A 15,479-nucleotide genomic window follows, 5' to 3' on the forward strand; every position below is an offset into this window, starting at 1 on the left:
ATAGCTGTCAAGGAGAGCAGAGTGGGCACGTGAATGGATGAGGGGAGTTCAGGAGTGCTCAGGCACCACTTGAAGCAAGTGGGAGGGATTTTTCATTCAGACCTGCTGGCTGGCTGTGTGGTTATTGTCAGCCCTATTCAGCTGCTCAGTTGCAGGTGTGAAGAGGGTTGGGTTTCATCATGATTGGGGATTTGCCAGCAAGTGTAGTGCAGGGCAAGAGGGCCAGAAATTCTAAGGGATAAGCACGAGAATGATCCCACTGGAATCTAATCCTGGACAAAAAGGAGGCTAAACGTTAAAGGATCTACTACGATGTTCTTCATGAACATAGCTTCTTTCATAGTCCCATCTTTAGACACAAGAGTCACAGCAATACCTATAGAAGCACAAATGTACAATGCTCAAAGCTTAAGAGAGATAAGTTGAAAAGTTAACTGCCTTACTAATTAGCTCCTAGTTAACTTCTTACTAACTTGATTCAGGAAAGTCTGAACTTTGCTAAGGCATCTTCTAGGGATAATGCATTTAAAAAGAAGGGTGGTAAAACTCTGGCTTGGGGAAAGAAGAAGGTGCATTTTCTCTTCAAGCTGCCTAACTAACATGGTGGCCTGGGCCTCACTCAGCCCATTAACTAGATCCAGGAGAAATTCTATTATGCAGTTAACGAGGTTTTTAGGTACCACTGGCAGCTGCTTGAGTGATGAGCTCTCAGGCAGTGTAAATAACATTCTTACTCAACCTCCAATCCGTTCAGTGAACAAATAGCAAATCTCCTGCCCTCATGTAGCTTACAGTCTAGTGGGGAAGGAGGCAATAACAGAATTGAGAAGTAAGATACAAGGCAATTAAGAGGATAGAGTGTTTTAGGGGTTGGGGTTGGGGATTACACTGTACATAGAGTAGTCATAGACAATCTAATTTTGAAAGTGACACTTATATAAATACCTGAAGGAACTAAAGGGGCGAGCCTGTGAATATCTAGGGAAGAGTGTTTCAGGCAGAAGGAACAGCAAATGCAAAGGGAGGAGTGTCCCTGGTGTGTTTAAGGAGACCACTGAAACTGGAGCAAATGGAGAGGTGGAGCTCTCCTCTGGTCTGTGTGATAAGGACAAAGTTGGAGGCGAGGGAAGGAGCAGAGAGAGCTGCAAGGTGATCCCTGCAGTCACCCAAGTGAGAGGCTATGGGGGCGTGGTCAGCGGGGGATGCCATCATGGCCCTTCACTCTCAGTTCTCATTCTACCTTTGCAGACCTCCTAAGGGAAGAGACCTATAGGACTTTGAGACAAGGAAAGTGTAAATAATTGAGGAAGTTTGACAAGGTCTCCACTGAGAACTAACTTGGAGAACAAGAAAACAACAACAACGAAGAGTTTCTGGGTGCCAGGCAGGAAGGAAGTCAATAACCATAGTCCAAGAATGGGAGAACTTGGTTGGGTTTCTTGGTTCTTGCAACTTCCCCATATTTATTAGCTTGGCACCCTCAGTGCATTTGTGGTGATTAGCCATAACAATGAAACGCCTCACAGAGATAGGAAGAGATTGGGAAGTCAAGCAGATGGAAACTTTCTTTGCAGCCAGGCTGGAATGGAAAATAACTCACAGGGAACTGGGACCATGGTGACAACTCTAGAAGGCTCTGGTGCAATGGGGTGGCGGAGGTGCTTATTGTTGATGACAACTTTCTAGAGGCCTCTGAGCTATCCGAAAGTGGTAGAAAACAAGGACATTGTTTAATGCTTTTCCTGAAAGCTGACTATCTCCAAGAAGCCACATAATATCACCTAGCCATCTCCATCTTCAGAGAAGTGCCACCGGCATCTGAATTAACACCTGTTGCATTTTGTGCTGGACTGCAAAATGATGGTAATTTAATTTCATCACACTTTTGCTCATTCACAAGCTCATATTTTGGATCAAATGGTTCAGGGAGTTCAGTTCACTCCAGACAAGTTTCTAGATGACCCAACCACAATCTAGTTGCTTGGAAGAAGGAAAAGACTCAGCCGCAAGTGTCAACTCAGTAGAATTTTTGACTTTTACCTCCAATAGTGTTCACTCTTAAAGGTGACTTGATTCTCTTAAGAGCCTATCTTGTGGATAGTTAAGGACAACCCTGTGGCGAAGGGATGTGGTCTGAAAGGAGCAGTTCTTCACAAACATCCAATCAAGAAGAAATAGAACAATCTAAATAGACTACTAACAAGAAGAGAAATTGAGTTATTAATCAAAAAGCTACCCACTGAGAAATACCCAAGTCCTAAAGTCTTACTGGTGAATTCTACTGAACATTTGAAGAAAAATGAATGCCAATTCTTTAACAGCTTTTCCAAAAGACAGGAAAGGAGGGACCACTTCCAAACTCATACTATGAGGCTAGTATAACCCTAATACTAAAGGCAGACCAAGACATCACAAGAAAAAAAAGCCACAGACCAATATCTCTTATGAATATTGATGCAAAAATTTTCTGCAAAATACTAGCAAACTGAATCCAGCAACATGTGAAAAGGATTACAAACCATGATCAAGTAGTGTTGTATTAGTGTTCTCCAGAGAAACAGAGTCAATAGGATGTGTATATATACATTTATATGTATATGTAAAAAGACATTTATTATAGGGAATTGACTCATGTGGCTCTGGAGGCTGAGAAGCCCAGACCCAGGAGAGCTAATGGGATAGATCCAATTTGAGTCTTAGTCCAGATGTCCCAGCTCAAAGACGGTGAGGCAGAAGAGAGAATTCTCTGCTGGGTGTGGTGCCTCACATCTATAATCCCAGCACTTTGGGAGGCTGAGGCAGGTGGGTCACTTGAGGCCAGGAGTTCAAGACCAGCTTGGCCAACATGGTGAAGCCCTGTCTCTACTGAAAATACAAATATTAGCTGGGCATTGTGGTGCATGTCTGTCATCTCAGCTACTTAAGAGGCTGAGGCATGAGAATTGCTTGAACCCAGGAGGTGGAGGTTGCAGTGAGCCGAGATTGCGCCACTGCACTCCAGCCTATGCAATGGAGGAGGAGGAGGAGGAGGAGGAGGAGGAGAAGAAGAAGAAGAAGAGGAGGAGGAGGAGGAGAAGAAGAAGAAGAAGAGGAGGAGGAGGAGGAGAAGAAGAAGAAGAAGAGGAGGAGGAGGAGGAGGAAGAAGAAGAGGAAGAAGAAGGGGAAGAAGAAGAAGAGGAAGAAGGGGAAGAAGAAGGGGAAGAAGGGGAAGAAGAGGAAGAAGAGAATTCTCTTTTACTGAGCCTTCTGTTCTATCCAGGCCTTCAGCATATTGGATGAGGTCCTGCACAGTGGGGAGGGCCATCCGCTTTAAGGGGAGGAGCCTCTGGTCAAGATTACAACTACAAGTGGCCCCATTAAAGGTAGCGATGTGATTACTCCCAGCAGGTTCACAGATCCATGCAAGTTACCCTGGGTTCTTGTGAAGAACTGCTCCTTTCAGACCACATCCCTTCACCACAGGGTTGTCCTTAACTATCCACGAGCAAACAGCTACCTATCAATTGAATTTTGGGAAACCAACATGCCTCCCTGACCTCAAATGAGTCCCCTAATCCCTCATTCAAAGAACTTTAGCAGATCGGATCACAGTTTTTGTTTCCCGTAACTAAGAAAATGTCCCCACGAGAGACATTTACACTTTGGTAATGAATAAAGTTACACACATTTCATGCTATACATGGATAAAAATGGAGAGACGTTGGGTACCTCTGAGGACCTAAAGATAATCTAGGAAGCAAAGGGTGATGAAAAGGAACCGTTTTTGATTTTCAGTGTTGGCTTTGACCCCTCTAATAGGCAATCAAAAATAAAGGAAGATCCCTTATCCTTGGATAAAACTTTTCCATTGATAATGCATGTGCATGATCTCATTTGGTCTTTGTAAATAGCTCAGTGAAGTAAACATGAATGTGATTCCCATTTTCAGGGAAAGAAAGTAGAATATAAAGATAATGATCACCCAAGGTCACCCTGCTATTGAACAGTGGAGCTGGGACCTAAGCCCAGGTCTCTAAATTCCAAATCTTTCAACGACACTGATGTGGAAGGAGTTTGTCTACTTTTCCCCAGACAGAGGTTTTAAATCACAGCTGGTACCCTTTAATATGAGACAACAATTCTTTAAAAAATAATTTTCAAGGAGTTCCTTAGATCAACTGAAAACTAGGAGAAGAAGAGTGACAAGCACTCCTTTTATACATTCATCATTGGAAAGCTTAAGTTAATCTCTTGCCCCAAAAGACTGCACCCTATAGAGGATGTGTAAATTGCTATGCCATGAGCCTGCGTTTGAGAATTTGCTGTTTTAATTCAGGCCCTTGATGCAGCAATTGGGTTCTGACAAATGAATTAAGGAGAGTTTCAGAACTGGCCCTTGCTGGAGGGAGGAGGGGTTTGATTGAATTACTCTAAATCCTAGGAGACATGCTAATGATATTAGCATTTGTGCTGCTCAGAGTCAACAGGAATCTGCCTTACCCAAGAGTACCTGTGCTGGTGGCCTGAAAGTGGGTCAGAGATTTTTTTTTAAGATAAACATTCTTATATTTCCATATTAAACATTATGTAGGTCATTGCATACCAAAGGGCTCAGTTGATATTGAAGCTGAAAGAATCAGAATTGTACGTCTTTCTGCTACACAGGGTTGTGGTGGCTGAGCAAGGGGCTGTTTTTGATGCAGGAGGTGGGGTGCAGTGGAGTTGAATGGGAAAAGAGAGGAAGGAAGAGCATGCCAGCCTTAGATCTTCTCTCTGAGGATCAGAGACCTTGGAAGGTAAAGCAGGACAAGCATGAGGTCTCCAAGGCAGGGCACTTTGATAGAAAAGGAAACTTCAACCCTCATAAGCAAACATGAACTGCACCCCCAGATCACAGGAGGCCTTGGTCACCCCTCTGTCCTTGTCCTCCGGCTAGCTAGGGGACCAGGAGCAGGTCTGCCTTGAGTCTGATGAGGTGTGCCTTGAGTTGGGGGTGCTGCTGACGCAGGAACTGCACGTTGTTCAATCAGTTGCATTAGCAATGAGATATGGCATCTGCACCTCCTGTATCTTGTAGCCCTGACACAAAACCTGGGGTGCCCCACCCTGGTTAGGACTCTGGCACTGAGGACACTAGATGGGATTGAAGGATCACCTCCACCCTTGCTAATTGGTTTTTCTATGATCTTGGGGCTTCTTGCCTGCTTCTATTAAAACACTCCAGTTAGAGAAAAGCCTTTCTGGGAAACAAAGGGAGTCAATAGGATGTGAATATATACAGGGAGGTATGTCATCGTATTTTTATTGAGACATCTGGGGATGCTTTGAAACATACACCTTAAAAGAGTCATATTTCCAAGGCCTGAAAAAGAACAAGCGTGTGCAGTGAACTTGACCATGCAACTTCTTTTCCCTGACCTCAATTTCTTCATCAACTGATGAACTCAACAGGGATATTTGGGCTTACTGATATAATGACTGGAGGATTCCTTGAGGACACTATTCTGCCTAGGAAAGCCTGGAATATAAGGATGTTAGAGAGATACTGGTCAAGACCTTGTGCTAAAGTTGATATACTACTGCAGTAAGGGCTCTGCATCCCAGCGGGGCTGTCTGATGCCCTGGCCATGGGGAGTGGGCTTTTCTAACACCCTTTCCTAAAGAAGACCTTAGTTCACTCCACCTGGTTTACCTTTCACAAGTGGGACCCAAGACCCAGCTCTCAAAGTGAATGTGTCTAACACTTGTGAGCAGCTCTCGGGGCAGAGCTGGCGTGGACACCTCTGAAGGACCATCCCGGCTCCAGAGCTTCCTGCGCAGTTGGCTGAGGCCTTCGCTGGGCATCACAGCCCAATTTCTCAGCCTCCCAATCCCACCTCCTTCTCTACTGTTGATCCTGAGAGCCCAGAGGAACTCCAATGGCAGAGATGGGATTGGGGATCAGACAAAAGGGAAGAGATTGGACTAGATGACCACGGAGGTGTCCTGAGGCTGTGATGCTAAGTCTGTATTCACAACCCCAAGGGGTCTGGGCTACTAACTAATATGACAGATTCCTGAGCCCTGCCTTGGCCAGCCCCACTGACCTGCATTTTTAGCAAGCTCCAGGACCATTCACCCAACCACTAAGAGAGAGCAGCTGCCTTAGAAGGGAATCCTTGTGGTCTTGACTCCAGCATGGCTACAAGGCAGGTCGGTTCTTCTTTGTTAATATTTTAATATTTTTAATTTTTATTTATTTTCTTGAGAGTGGGTTATGAGACTGGCTAATCTTTGTATTTTTGGTGGAGACAGGGTTTCACCATGTTGTCCAGACTGGTGTTGAACTCCTGGCCTCAAGCAATCCACCTGCCTCAGCCTCCCAAAGTGCTGGGATTATAGGCATGAGCCACCATGCCTGGCTGAGAAAGTTCTGAGTCATCTGAGGTCAGTGGGGAATTTGGCTGATGGTCTTCTGGGTGTAAAGGAAGAGGGCTGGGGCCACTGGGGAGCTGTATCTTTCACAGAATCAACTGTCATTTCAGGGAATATCAGCACCCACTGCCACCTCTTCTTGGTCCAGCACGCTGTCCTCACCTCTCAGAGTGAAGTGACCTCTAGATTTGAATGGTTTTGCTATTCCTGTTTCCTGCAAGGTCTGTTAGACTCCAAACAGATTTTTCTGGAGAGGTAATTTACATAGGTTATATTGAAAAATACAAGGGTCAGAGATTATTTGCAACTTTCAAGTGCAATTATCCAAGGATGTTGATACTCATCCAAAAAAAAAAAAAAAAAGAGAAAAACCTCTAATCGGCTATTAAATATTTATAGGTCATTTTATTATTAATTTGTTTCGGCAGGAACTCAGGAAAGCACCCACACTTTATAGCTGACCTAATCATTCAGAGCTAACCCTGGCCACACAAAATGAGCATGAATCATATCATGAAACTCTGCAGCAAAAAACTCAAATCTTAGCTTTACAGTTTTCTTCATTACCATTTGAGCTGCCTTCCAGCTTTGCACCCAAACACGCTTTCTCTCTGGTCAGTCCTTGCTTCGACAAGACCGAAGCCAGGGCACCATGCTGCAGGGAGGGGCATGAGGCTTTGCACGCAGAGCTCCAGCACCGGGTAGCCCCATGGCCTGGACAAACTACTTGACCTTTCTGAGCCTCACCTCCCTCCCCTGTAAAATAGAGCCACTAAATTCCTTCCTTTGCAGGTTTCTTGTAGGGCTTAGATGAGATGGAGGCTGCTAGCATATAAGACGGGCTGAAGCACCTATCAAGCGAGACCGGACATGCCTGAGTGCACGGTAAACAGTCGGATACATTCTCCTGCTCGCGGTTTTAGGCAGAATTAAATAAATGCCCAGAGCTGGGGCAATGGCAGGGGAGAGGCTATGAGGGTCCTCACTACCTAGTCTGTGAAGGAGAAACAACAAATGACAGGACAAGGAGACAAGGCTAAGCACCAAATGAACAGCAAAGATAAATACTCCAGAATTAATGCTGCAGAAGCATGTGATCTGGAAGGCCCAGGATGGCTTTCTAGAGCCGCGGCTCTCAACCTCGGCCGCACAGTGGCATCCTCTGAGCAACCTAAACAAGGTGCCAAAACCTGAGTCCTGGTCCCAGCGACTCTGATGGAATCTGTCTGGGGTAGAGGCCAGACATTTGTGTGTCTGGAAGTCTCTCGCTTATTCCAGCGTGTAGCCAGGTGGGATCTGCTACGCTAGAGGAACGTGACCTGAAAACAGCACTTATTTCCTCTGACGTCTGAACGGCACTTGGCCATTTCCAAGCACTTTCACCTGCATGGCTTCAGGAGACCCAGACTGGTGGGGGAAGGGGAGGAGTTTGGACCAAGGCCTAGAGGGCTCTGTGACGGTGATGTTTCCCTTCCAGAGAATTCTGGGTCTATTCCTTGGGTTCTGTGGTCACAAAGCTATCAAAGTCACCATTTCACTCATTCCTTAGAGAGAAAAAACAATTGTCCCTTAAAACAGGTAAATAGCCATCAATAACCGGTAGAAATAGCTCCCAGTGTTTGCAGCTCATACCATTTGAGCAAAGGATACACAATTACAAATACAAAAACCTTAAGCTTCATTAGCTTTAGGCTAGATCAGCCCCTGAGAGGGGGGTCACGTGCACTTCGCCCCTCACGAGGTTAGGTAATGTGCTCGAGGTTCCATGGCCAGTACCGGGTAGGACTGGCGTCGGAGTCCAGGTCTAACTCTGTAACCTCTTCTTGGCTACTGGGAACCCCAGTATCTGTCCTGTCAGAGTCACTGAAACGTTTTTATTTGAATATTGGTCCCACAGTAGAAGTTAAACTTGTCTGAGCCCTGACCAGCTGTTGGTCTCCATCTGTAGGTACTGTCCCATAAGTGCTTCCCAGGACGGGGGCCAGGAAAACCTCTACTGCCAAGGCCCACCCTTGCACACAGCGGCCCCCAGGCAAAGTGCCAAGGACTACAAGGGGAAACCTCTGGTGTGGCTCCAGCCAAAAGAAGGATGTTTATGGGCTGGCCCTGCCAGAACATTTTCTGGGGTTTAAAAACAGAGCTGGAACTAAGTCCTTTTAGGGAGGCAGGAAACCAGTGCAGGAGTTGCTGCTGGCAGAAGGGAGCCTGGGGCCGTGAGGAGCCCACCTGGGGCCGTGAGGAACCCGCCTGGGGCTGCGAGGAGCCCGCCTGGGGCTGGCAGACAGTGACAGAGAGAAGCTCAGGGATGGGATGGGGTAGGGTAAGAGCCAAGGGGCCACCGTAATCCTGGAAGCGCAGGCCAACCCCAGTGGTGGGGAGCAGAAGAATCAGTGTCCAGCCATTTCCACTCAGCCTGTGGGCCTTAAATGTCCTTTCATCCTTGTAGAGGGGAGGTACCTGCTCAGAGTCCATGGATCAGGGTTCAGCTGCCAGCTCACACTTCCACACCCTTACCCTGACTTTAGACAAGGCTGCTTGTCTCTTTTGGCTCAGGTTTTTCATCTGAAAAATGAGGAGATAATTATAGGTTCCTCGCATGGCGGTTGCAATGACCAGAGAGGAAGTATGCAAGAGTTTAGGCATGGTTTAAGGCCTCAGTGAACCACAGCTATGCTTGTGACACTGGCTTTTCAGAACATTTTATTTATTTTGAATGAATGAGGAGTAACATTGCTTACTCTCACAGTGAAATAGACATGGAGAACCTCAGGGCAGAAATGGGGACCTTGAGACTCCCAGAATCGCCACAGCCTCTAGAACTCAGTGGCCTGCAGATGGTCAGTGGTGGAGAAAGCCTGGTGGATTGGCTGGGCTCAGAACTCCAGAGAGCCCATGGTTGAGGGTGACTCTGCTAACTGAAGGCCTGCCTACAGGCAGCCTCCAGTTTGGCTTTCAGTGACAGCCGGTGAGCCTCAGGCTAGGAGCGCTGCCTGCGGTGCGCGGGGTTGGAATGCATGTCTCCCATGCTAAGCCACCATAGACAAGTCACGGTGAGCCTTATGTGACCTTTTCTGCTGTTAAAAGGAAAGGATTCTTTCTGGCATCTCGTCACAGGCTGTACTGATGAGAGGTGCCGGAGCGAGCCAGGAGGGCTGGTGTCCAGACCTGGCTCTGCTGTCCGCCAAGTGTGTGTGACCTGGAGATGGCGTTTCCCCCTGCTGAAGTCCAAGAGGCCTCATTAGCCAAATGGAGGTGTGGCCTGGATGACCTCCAAGCTGCTCATGCACTTTATTGCACCTATTGCAATAGTCCATGAAAATACATCTAATGAACCAACTTTGGCTCTGTTGTCAAGCAATAAATACAGTCAATGAATAAACGAATCAATCAGCCAGGCATTCAAAGAGGACCCATTCGGGGCTTAGTGTGGTTCTAAACACTTGGGGGCATTCAAGGAAACTTCGCTAATAGTTAACTCTCAGCCTCTCAAGGACCCACAGTACAGCTGGCATCCAATGTCCCACCCACTGCAGTGGCCTCTCCCAATTCTATCACCCATGTCTTTGTTTGAAACTCTCCCGTGCACACTGATCTCGTTCTCTAAATGCCACTTCCCTATACAAGAAACCGGGGCTGCTTGGAGAAATGGCTGACTCCAGGACTGGGACAGGAAAGAACAAGATTGACCTGGACCATCTTGTAATGTCCGAAAGTGAGGAAGTACTCAAAGAATGCTGGGGACATGTTCAAAGGACTCAGGAGACAGAAGCCAGCTTGAAAGGGCTCCCACTGACCAAATATGGGACAATTTGAGAGCATCTAAACAAGTCATGACGGTCATATATTTTAAGCCATTAAAATAATAAGATTCCTCAAGTCCATGCCTGCATAAATACATAGTCACTACTGGGAAAGCAGACACGTGTGGTCAGTGCATCCTGCTTAGCTGTGGAAGATGGGCCTTGGGCCTGGAACATTTTCTCATGGGAAGAGAAAGAGCCTGCATAGCCTGTGCTGGGCTTATCACCTGGGAGGGGATACCGCTCTCTGTTACAAATTCCATGTCCACATCAGTATGTGGGCTGATGGCCATCAAACACATCCCCAGCTTTTTGTATTTCAGACCCTACATGGGGAGAGCTGGGGGCCCTTGAAGTGGGTTGTGTGTGATCACACTGCCTACATCACCTATGGAGTGGACCCACCAGCCATGGGGTCCAGCGCAATGCCAGGAGCTACATCTTGCGTGCATGCTCTCTCTCTCCTGGCTGCAAGTCATCGCTGGGCCACTCGAGCCAGGTGTGCATGTTGTCTGTTTTCAAAGACCTTAAACCATGTCTGGTATCTTCCCTGGGTGACACTTACCTACTTTTTAATGTCGGCCATATGCATGTTATATTCTATCCTGCAGCCCTGCCTGACGACATGCTGAACAGGGAAATACCCTCAGATATACAACAGAGGGAAAACTCTTTCTTACAGTCAATTGCCAACTAATACATGTTGAATAATGGAGTTAAAAAAGAATGATGGAGTGGTTTTTTTTTTTAATCGGTATTTTGCAATTATCATGGTAATAACTGAATCAGGCAAAGAATCAGCAATTTTGCTAAAATGGTGGGGTGACATTTTGATAAAGGCTATGATAATAATTACAAAAGGAAAATTGGTAAATTTAACAGATAAGAAACTTTCACCAAATAATCAGAGTTAATATCACCAACAATGGGACAAGCTGACATCAGGCACAATACATTGAGAAGGATAATATCGATGTGAATTCCTGAATTTGGTCATTGTGTAATGTTATGGCAGATACTTAAGGTGGTCCTCATGGTCCCACCACCTGGTGTTCCTTTTTGAGATGGAGTCTCACTGTGTCACCCAGCCTGGAGTGCAGAGGCGTGATGTCGGCTCACTGCAAATTTCAACTCCCAGGCTCAAGCCTCCCAAGTAGCTGGGATTACAGGCGCCCACCATCATGCCCGGCTAATTTTTGTATTTTTAGTAGAGACAGGGTTTCACCATGTTTGCCAAACTGGTCTCAGACTCCTGACCTCAAGTGATCTGCCAGCCTTTGCCTTCCAAAGTGCTGGCGTTACAGGCATGAGCCACTGCACCTAACCCATCTGGTGTTCTTGACTTGTGTGACACCCTTCCCTTGAGAAGGCGCAAGACCTATGACTTTCTTCTAACCAATGGATTATGGCAAAAGTGACTCGAAGTCTGCAGTTATGTGCACATCATTACATGATTGTGTTATGTAAGATTGTAACCCCTTCCTGCTGGCGTCTCTCACTTTCTTGCTGGTTTTGAAGAGTCAAGCTTCCATGCTGTGGGTTATCTGTGATGGGAGGCACTGAGGGTGACCTCTAGGAGCTGAAAGCAGCCTCCAGCAGAGATATCACAAGGAGCTGAAGCCCTCAGTCTTACAGCTGCAAGGACTGAACTCTGCCAAGACAGGCAGATTCTTCCCCAAGCAAGCCTCAGATGAGACCATAACCCTGACCCACCCTTGATTACAGCCTTGTGCAACCCTATCCAAAGAACCCAGCTAAGCCATACCCAGGCTATGGGATAATCCCACTGAAACGATGGGATAATAAATGAGTGTTGTCTTGAGCTGCTAGGTTTGTGGTAATCTTTAAAGCAGTAATGGAAAATGAGAGTGAATGTGTTCTGTAACAGAGTGTCCTCACTTATGGAAGATGCATCCCGAAGTATGTAGGGAATCATCATACCTACAACTTTGAGAAGACTCAGCAAAAAATAAATAAAATAACATAAAACTATATATGTTCACAGAGAGAGACAGAGCCTATGTGGCAAAATGTGAACATTTTGTGAATCTACATAAAGGATATATAGGAGTAATTACTGTAGTTTTTCTATAAGTTTGACATTTTTCTAAGTAACAAGCTCACGCCTGTAATCGCAGAACTTTGGGAGGCTGAGGAAGGTGGATCGCCTGAGGTCAGGAGTTCCAGACCAGCCTAGACGGCATGGTGAAACCCTGCCTCTACTAAAAATACAAAAGTTAGTTGGGCATGGTGGCAGGCACCTGTAATCCCAGCTACTCGGAAAGCTGAGGCATGAGAATCACTTGAACTCGGGAGGTGGAGGTTGCAGTGAGCCAAGGTTGCACAATTGCACTCCAGCCTGGGCAACAGAGGGAGACTTCGTCCCAAAAGAAAAGGAAAGCAAAGCAAAGCAAAGAAAAGAAAAGAAAAGAAAAGAAAAGAAAGAAAAGAAAAGCTCTGCCCCAATCACATTACAACCTATTGTCCTGAACACCATCACATTCTCAGACCAGTCCACATTCCACTGTGTTGGAAGGAAGGACAGTGAGGAATCCACAATTTCTGAGTTTTGGTGTCTTCCCAACTACACTCTCCCCCAGCCTGACCTTGGGAATTACTGACACAATTATCATCTCATTTGTTAACATTTTGTATGTATTGTTATTCCTTTTGGTTTTGAAAATATGTGCCTTTGATTTTATCATTTCCTACCTTATCTTGCAAGTAAGAGGTAAATTAATCTTATGCCTGATATCCTGTGTTTTGGCATTTTGAACTTGAGCTTGCACTTGACTATCCATGCTACTATTCATTTGTGTTTAAGGGTTGTGGGTTGGAAAGTTCATCTGAGGCATTTTAGTGAAACTACAGCACCCCATTATTTGCAGTGTCCCCAAGATAAGGAAGCATGACTTCATCATTTTTAAATGCACAGTTCCCGTAAAGAGTCAGTTGGGTTTTGGAAGAAATGGGCTATTTGATGTGATGGCTCATAATTGTGATGAAGGTTTAGATCACCTGTTGGCTCAGGTGCCCCCAGGGGACTCGCTCTGAATGGTCCCCAGACCCTAATCAGATATTGTGCAAATTTTGCTCTTGAAGACTTGGTCTGGGCAAATATTTTTTGAGTAAGATTGCAAAAGCATAGGCAACAAAAGCAACAATAGACAAATGGGGTAACATCAAGCTAAAAATCTTCTGTGCAGCAAAGGAAGCAGTCAAGAGAGTGAAGCAACGATACGTGGAATGGGAGAAAACATTTGCAAACTACCCATCCTGCAAGGGGTTAATCACCAGACTATGTAAGGAACTGAAACAACTCAATAGCAAAAAACATAATAAAAATAATCAGATTTAAAAGTGAGCAAATGACCTAAAAAGACATTCCTCAAAAGAAGACACACAAGTGGCCAACAGGCATATGAAAAAATGCTCAATGTCACTAATCATCAGGGAAATGCAAATCAAAACCGCAATGAGATATCATCTCACCTCCGTTAAAATGGCTACTATCAAAAGACAAAAAAATAAATGATGCTGGTGAAGATGTGAAGAATGGGGAATGTTTGTGCTCTGTCGATGGATGGAACACACATTGCACACCCACTGTGGGATAACAGTATAAAGGTTCCTCAAAAACCTAAAGATAGAACTACCATGTGATTCAGTAATTCCTCTGCTGGGTAGATATCCAAAGAAAAGGCAATCGGTATGTTGAAGAGATCCCTGCACTTCCACGTTCATTGTAGCACTGTTCACAATAGCCAATATAGGGAATCAACCTGTGTTCATCAATAGGTGAATGAATAAAGGAAATGTGGTATGTATACACAATGGAGTACTATTCAGCCACCAAAAAAGAATGAAATCCTGTCATTTGCAGCAACACAGATGGAACTGGAGGTAATTATGGTAATTGAAATAAGCCAGGCACAGAAAGACAAATATAGCAGGTTGTCACTCATATGTGCAAGCTAGAAAAAGTTGACCTCATGGAGGTAGAGAGTAGAATGATAGTTATTAGGGGCTGGGAAGGGTACAGGGGAGAAGGGGATGAAGAGAGGTTGGTTAATGAATACAAACATAGAGTTAGATAGAAGGAATATGTTCTAGGGTTTGATAGCACAGTAGGGAGACTATAGTTAACAATGATATATTGTATATTTCAAAATAGCTAGAAGAGAAGATTTGGAATGTTCCTGACACAAAGAAGTGATACATGTTTGAGGTCTTGGATATCCCAATTACCCTGACTTAATATGCATTGTACGCAAGTATCAAAATATTACATGTCCTCCATAAATATGTACAACTACTACATATCAGTTTAAAAATAGATGACAGCCAAGGAAGAAGGGCCTCCAGAGAGCCCAATGGGCCAGGACTGTGTGAGTAAATGAGCTTCCTGAGGTTACCTGAACCTTGGTGTGTCCATCTGTGAGTAGGCCTCTTTCCTGAAGAAAGAATGGAGACTGAAGTGTCTGTGCTGCTCCAGGTGATGCTGATAGAGCCTGGCGGGGCAGCACTGGCCACCCTCCCCTCACTTTCTGCTGTGCACCATGCTGACTCAGCCGCAGGTCTGCAGCCAGGACACTGGGCCCTTGGGAGTCTCTGAGAAGCAGTCATTGGTCTTTCAGCTCATTACGAGCCAATGGCTGGCATGCTTGTCTCGTGGAAATAATTTCTTTATTCCCAGTGCTCCAGTTTTCTGATAGCTTAACCACACGGATGGGTGTTCCTTTCTTCTCCTGGACAGACGATGGCATCCTAGCACTTCCTTAGCATACAAAGCACCCGCAGCATCTTCCCTTGTTTGATTGAATCAGACATGCTGGAAGAGTCTGAGATTCAGGGTTTTGCTTCCAGTCCTGGATGAAACAGATGAACGCCATAATCCCCGTATTTCCTAAAAGGGAGACATGAAAATCTTGCGTTTATACTAAAAAGTGTTCCCATCTCATTGAAATTCAGGCTTGAACTATCCACCCTGAACACGTCCAGAAGCCCTTCCTCAAATTCTGGAAGCAGTGATCTCGGGAGAGAAGTTTTCCATCTGTCTCCTTATGATGCTAAGCTGTTAGTGCAGTTCATTATTTATGACATCTCCTGCTTTACGGTAAGCCATGATTTTCTTTTTTGCCACGTATTAAGAATTCAGTCGGGTTGGTATAAAAATAGGGTTGTTATCTGCTTCTCCAGACTGACTTTTTGAACAGTATATTTTTGGGGGTAGGGGGGGTGGTTATAATTATTCCCAAACTACTTTCATTCTTATCCAGTACTTAA

At 45.4% G+C, this 15,479-nt stretch overlaps 1 long non-coding RNA gene across 1 annotated transcript in view; it reads right to left on the bottom strand.

The window, feature by feature from the left end:
- Positions 1-14,863, bottom strand: part of LOC105490095 (uncharacterized) — a 29,519-nt gene extending 14,656 nt beyond the window's left edge. The window contains exon 1 of the long non-coding RNA XR_011612115.1: positions 14,609-14,863. This is a non-coding gene — a long non-coding RNA (uncharacterized lncRNA). The remainder of the gene's footprint in view (positions 1-14,608) is intronic.
- Positions 14,864-15,479: the final 616 nt, after the last annotated feature.

This window comes from Macaca nemestrina, chromosome 13 (genome assembly GCF_043159975.1).
Source record: "Macaca nemestrina isolate mMacNem1 chromosome 13, mMacNem.hap1, whole genome shotgun sequence".
In the NCBI taxonomy this organism is placed as follows: Eukaryota; Metazoa; Chordata; class Mammalia; order Primates; family Cercopithecidae; genus Macaca; species Macaca nemestrina.